Below are 6,894 nucleotides of genomic sequence, written 5' to 3'. Positions count from 1 at the left end.
TACGGATCTGAACATTCATGCCACGTGAAAGAAGTTGCAAAGGAAAACTATGCTAGGTAGCATTCCACATCAAAAATTCATTCTTCTTCACTTCCCTACTCGAGGACGAGCAGGAGTTAAGCTTGGGGATGCTTGATACGTCTCCAACGTATCTATAATTTTTGATGGTTTCATGCTATTATCTTGTCAAACTTTGGATGTTTTGCATGCCTTTTATTTATTTTCCGGGACTAACTTATTAATTCAGTGCCAAGTGCCACTTCCTGTTTTTTCCATGTTTTTGACCCCCTTCACACGAGATTTTGAAATAGAGTCCAAACGGAAGAAAATCCCCGAAAAGATTTTTTCTGGAACGGAAGAAGATCGGAGGACTTGGGGGCCAAGCCAGAGGAGCACCAGGGGCCCCACAAGCCCCCACCCCGCGGCCAGGGGGGACGCGCCATGTAGGCTTGTGGTCCCCCTGGAGGTCCCCTGACCTAGATCTTGCGCCTATATATTCCCAAATATTCCCAAAAAATCAGAGGACGGTCGCAATCACTTTTCTCCCGCCGCAAGCTTCTGTCTCCACAAGATCCCATCTGGGGCACGTCCTGGTGCCCTGCCGGAGGGGGGATTCGGACACGGAAGGCTTCTTCATAAACACCATGACCTCTCCGATGATGCGTGAGTAGTTCACCATAGACCTATGGGTCCATAGCTAGTAACTAGATGGCTTCTTCTCTCTCTTGGATCTTCAATACAAAGTTCTCCATGATCATCATGGAGATCTATCAGAAGTAATCTTCTTTTGCGGTGTGTTTGTCGAGATCCGATGAATTGTGGATTTATGATCAGATTATCTATGAATCTTATTTGAGTTTCTTCTGATCTCTCTTATGCATGATTTCATATCCTTGTAATTCTCTTCGAGTTGTGGGTTTTGGCTGGCCAACTAGATCTATGATTCTTGCAATGGGAGAAGTGCTTGGTTTTGGGTTCATACCGTGCGGCGATCTCACCCAGTGACAGAAGGGGTAGCGAGGCACGTATCGTGTTGTTGACATCAAGGGTAAAAAGATGGGGTTTTCGTCATTGGTTTGATATTATTCCTCTACATCATGTCATCTTTCTTAAAGCGTTACTCTGTTCGTCATGAACTCAATACACTAGATGCATGCTGGATAGCGGTCGATGTGTGGAGTAATAGTAGTAGATGCAGAAAGTATCGGTCTACTTGTCTCGGACGTGATGCCTATATGCTAGATCATTGCCTTAGATATCGTCATGACTTTGCGCGGTTCTATCAATTGCTCGACAGTAATTTGTTCACCCAATGTAATACTTGCTATTTTGAGAGAAGCCTCTAGTGAACACTATGGCCCCCAGGGTCTATTCCACACCGTATTTTCAGCCTTACACTTTTTACTTCGTTGCACTTTCCGCCTTCAGATCTCACTTTGCAAACAATCTTGAAGGGATTGACAACCCCTTTGAAGCGTTGGGTGCAAGCTTGTTTGTGTTTGCGCAGGTACTTTGGACTTGATGAGACCCTCCTTTTGGATCGATACCTTGGTTCTCAAACTAAGGGAAATACTTACTTCTCCTGTGCTGCATCACCCTTTCCTCTTCAAGGGAAAAACCAACGCAAGCCCAATCTCCGTCAACGTGTCAATTTATGGCGCTGTTGTTTGAGAAGTAGCAAAGAGCATCATGGAATTGTCGATGGAGAAAGGTTGATGATGACGATGGCGACGATTTCCCCTCTCCGGAGCCCAAAACGGACTCCACATCTGCCCTCCAGATGAAGAACAGGATGTGGCGGCGCCTCCGTATCACAAAACGCGATGAAACCTTCTCTATGATTTTGTTTCCACGCGAAACGGAAGATATAGAGTTGAGATTGGGGGCACTGGTGCCACGTGGGCCCCACAAGCCCTCACGACACGGCCATAGGGGGTGGCCGCGGCCTGTGGGCTTGTGGCCCACTAGCACGCCCCCTCCGATGGATCTTTGCGCAGGTATTTTTCTTTTATTCAAGAAAAAATCTCCGTAAATTTTCAGGACGTTCCGAGAACTTTCATTTCTACACAAAAACAACACCATGGCAATTCTGCTGAAAACAACGTCAGTCCGGGTTAGTTCCATACAAATCATGCAAATTAGAGTCCAAAACAAGGGCAAAAGAGTTTGGAAAAGTAGATACCACACAGACGTATCAACTCCCCCAAGCTTAAAGCCTTGCTTGTCCTCAAGCAACTCAGTTGACAAACTGAGAGAGACAAAAGAAAAACTTTGATGAACTCTGTTTGATCTTGTTGTCGCAACTATGTCTAACTCACAACCCGAATTTCAGCAACATCACAATCAAACCACATAAGCAAATGACATCTAGGTCTCACGGTAAACTCATATCAATGGCATAATCAACTAGCGAGCAAATAATAATAAGCCTGAAAATCAAAACAACATGAAGCAGTACGAATAGATGGTATCTCCCTAGCTCTTTCTCAGACCGCAAAACATAAATGCAGAGCACATTAAAAGACCAAGGGCTGACTAAACATTGTAATTCATGGCAATGAAGATCCAGTCATAGTCATACTCAACACAGTTAAAAGCAAAGCATAAAAATGACAGAGGTGCTCTCTAATTGGTGCTTTTGCAAGAGGAGGATGACTCAAAAGGAAAATAAATAGACAAACCCTTCACAGAGGGAAGCATTGATTTGCAGAGGTGCCAGAGCTCAAGCTTTGAAAAAAGAGATAATAATTTTGGGTGGCATCCTTTCATTGTCAACGCAATGACTAAGAGTTCTCAACATCTTCCACGCTACACATGCTATAGGCGGTTCCCAAACAGAAAAGTAAAGTTTTGACTCCCCCACCACCAATCAATCACACTCCACGGTTAGCCGAATCCTCGGGTACCGTCCATACCAACATCAATCCTGGGGGAGTTTGGTTTGCAATTATCTTTTCAATTTGAGCATGGAACTGGGAATTCCAAATAGCGGCCCCTTTCTCATGAATGATAGTGAATAAACACATATCGAGGATAACACGCCTAGCATGGAAGATACTAATTGCCCCCTGTCACCACATGAGCGGTTCGGGCATGCAAAACAGATTATTTCTTGAAGATTTAGAGAGTGGCACATGCAAATTTACTTGGAACGGCAGGTAGATACCGCACATAGGTAGGTATGGTGGACTCATATGGCACAACTTTGGGTTTATGGAGGTGGATGCACAAGCAGTATTCCCGCTTAGTACAAGTGAAGGCTAGCAAAAGACTGGCAAGCGACCAACTAGAGAGCGACAACAGTCATCAAAATGCATTGAGATTAACTAACATTGAGTGCAAGCATGAATAGGACATAAATCACCATGAACATGAACATCATAGAGGCTATGTTGATTTTTTTTTTCAACTACATGCGTGAACATGCGCCAAGTCAAGCCCCTTGAAACATTCAAAGGAGGATACCATCTTATTGATATGTCTCAAACGTATCTATAATTTTTGATGGTTTCATGCTGTTATCTTGTCATCTTTGGATGTTTTATGTACCTTTTATATCTTTTTTGGGACTAACTTATTAATTCAGTGCCAAGTGCTAGTTCTTGTTTTTTCTGTGTTTTTGGCTCTTTTCAGATCTGATTTTGGAATGGAGTCCAAACGGAATAAAATCCCCGAACGAAAGAAGATCACGGGGCTTGTGGGCCAAGGCAGGAGGGCTACAGGGACCCACAAGCCCCCACTTCGCCACCAGGGGGGAGACGGCGGTGGGTAGGCTTGTGGCCTCCCTAGAGCACCCCTGACCTAGATCTTGTGCCTATATATTCCCTAAACATCAGAAAAAAAATCAAGGGATCCACGAAAATACTTTCCCGCCGCCGCAAGCTTCCGTTTCCGCGAGATCTCAAGTGGAGACCCTTCCCGGTGCCCTGCCGGAGGGGACTTTGGAGTTGGAGGGCTTCTTCATCATCATCATCGCCCCTCCAATGACTCGTGAGTATTTCACTTCAGACCTACGGGTCCGTAGTTAGTATCTAGATGGCTTCTTCTCTCTCTTGGATCTTCAATACAAAGTTCTCCATGATCTTCATGGAGATCTATCCGATGTAATCTTCTTTGGTGGTGTGTTTGTCGAGATCCGATGAATTGTGGATTTGTGATCAGATTATCTATGATATATATTTGAGTCTTTGTTGATTTCTTATATGCATGATTTGATATCCTTGTAAGTCTCTCCGAGTCTTGGTTTTTTTTGGCCAACTAGATCTATGATTCTTGCAATGGGAGAAGTGCTTGGTTTTGGGTTCTTACCGTGTGGTGACCTTTCCCAGTGACAGTAGGGGCAGCAAGGAAAACATCGTGTAGTTTCCATCAAGGGTAACAAGGTGGGCTCTGTCGTAGATATGAGATTGTCCATGTACATCATGTCATCTTGCTTAAGGCGTTACTCTGTTCTTTTGGACTTAATACACTAGATGCATGCTGGATAGCGGTCGACGTGTGGAGTAATAGTAGTAGATGCAGAAAGTAGCGGTCTACTTGTTTTGGACGTGATGCCTATAGATATAATCATTGCCATAGATGACGTCATGACTTTGCGCGGTTCTATCAATTGCTCGACAGTAATTTGTTCACCCATCGTCTACTTGCTTTCATGAGAAGAGCCACTAGTAAACACTACGACCCCCGGGTCTATTCACACCTATCGTTTCCACTTTCGCTTTTACTTTGCTTTGTTACTTTGTTGCTTTCAGTTCTCACTTGGCGAACAATCTTTAAGGGATTGACAACCCCTTCATAGCGTTGGGAGCAAGCTTTTTGTGTTTGTGCAGGCTGTTGTGATACTCCTTCACTGGATCGATACCTTGGTTCTCAAACTGAGGGAAATACTTACCACCGCTACGCTACATCACCCTTTCCGCTTCGAGGGAACACCAACGCAAGGCTCCAAGGCCATGGGGGAAATCCTTTGCATATTTGCCTAGGAAGTCCCTTAAGGCGTAGCCGTAGCAGAAGGATTCCTGGTGCCGTCGACACAACTATTTCTAGGGCCGTTGGAAGGTCTTCTGTTGCAGTAGCAGAAGTATTTCTGGCACCGTTGCCGGGGAGGAGAGATCTATCCAAGTAGGTCTCACAAACTCATCTCCTGCATTTACTTTTTTGCTAGTTGCCTCTCGTTTTCCTCTCCCGCACTTCACATTTTCCGTTTTCATTTGCCTTTCTCCTTTGCCGTTTTCTTTTGCCTTTGCCATTTTCCTTTGCCGGTTTTCTTGCTTGCTTGTGTTCTTGTTTGTTTGTTGAAGTCATCATGGCTGAAAACACCAAACTTTGCGACTTCTCGAGCACTAATAATAATGATTTTATTAGTACTCCGTTTGCTCCCGCCACTAGTGCGGAATCGTATGAAATCAACGCAGCTTTGCTGAATCTTGTTATGAAAGAGCAATTCTCTGGCCTTCCTAGTGAAGATGCCGCATCCCATCTCAATACCTTCATTGAGCTTTGTGATATGCAAAAGAAAAGAGATGTAGATAATGACGTGATTAAGTTGAAACGTTTTCCTTTCTCGTTGTGAGATCGCGCAAAAACTTGGTTTTCTTCTTTGTTTAAAAATAGTATCGATTCTTGGAATAAGTGCAAATATGCTTACATATCCAAGTATTTTCCACTGGCTAAGATCATCTCCTTACGTAACGATATCATGAATTTCAAGAAACTTGATCATGAACACGTTGCACAATCTTGGGAGAGGATGAAGCTTATGATTAGAAATTGTCCCGCTCATGGCTTGAGTTTGTGGATGATTATACAAATCTTTTACGCTGGCTTGAATTTCGCTTCTCACAATATCTTGGACTCCGCCTCAGGTCAAACGTTCATGGAAATCACGTTAGGAGACGCTACAAAACTCCTAGACAATATCATGACCAACTACTCTCACTGGCATACTGAAAGGTCACCTGCTAGCAAAAAGGTACACGGTATAGAAGGGATTATCTCGCTTAGTGCTAAGATGGACGAGTTGATGAATTTGGTTGCTAGTAGAAACGCTACTGTAGATCCTAATGACATGCCACTATCTTCCTTGATTGAGAGTAGCAACACTAGTTTGGACGTGAATTTTGTTGGTAGGAACAATTTTGGCAACAACAATGCTTTTAGAGGAAACTATGTTCCTAGGCCTTTTCCTAGTAACTCCTCTAACAACTATGGCAATTCCTACAACAACACTTATGGAAATCACAACAAATTACCCTCTGATTTAGAGAGTAATATCAAAGAGTTCATCAACTCTCAAAAGATTTTCAATGCGTCCATAGAGGAAAAACTACTCAAAATTGACGATTTGGCTAAGAACGTTGATAGGATGTCTTGTGATATTGATGCTTTTAAAGTTAGATGTGCTCCTCCCAAGGTCAACTTGGATGAAACTTTGAAAGCTATGCGTGTCTCCATGAATGAGAGCAAAGAAAGAACTGCCCAAATTCGCGCTAGGCATGAATGGTTTAAAAGGGTGCGTTCTAGTGATGCAAATCACGAAGATCTTAAAGTGCTTGGTGTGTCTCCTCTTGAATATTTGTTTTCGCGTGTCAAACCTATTTATGGAGGGGCTGGATATGAATCCACTTTGGTTGAAAAACGCCCCAATGATTCGGAGTCCACCCATCTTGATGATAAAGGTGTGGAGAGTGGAGTAGAAGAAATCAAAATTTTGGGTAGTAATGAAACTCCCACTTTGGAATTCAAGGAATTCAATTATGATAATTTCTCCTTGTTTGAATGCATTTCTTTGATGCAATACGTTGCAAACTCTCCACATGCTTATAGCCAAAGCAAAGCCTTTACCACGCATATCGTAGATGCTATGATGAAATCTCTTCAAGAGAAGCTCAAACT

This window comes from Hordeum vulgare, chromosome 3H (assembly GCF_904849725.1).
Source record: "Hordeum vulgare subsp. vulgare chromosome 3H, MorexV3_pseudomolecules_assembly, whole genome shotgun sequence".
Classification (NCBI taxonomy): domain Eukaryota; kingdom Viridiplantae; phylum Streptophyta; class Magnoliopsida; order Poales; family Poaceae; genus Hordeum; species Hordeum vulgare.
The sequence above is the reverse complement of the archived record's forward strand: the minus strand, read 5'-3'. Positions refer to the sequence as shown.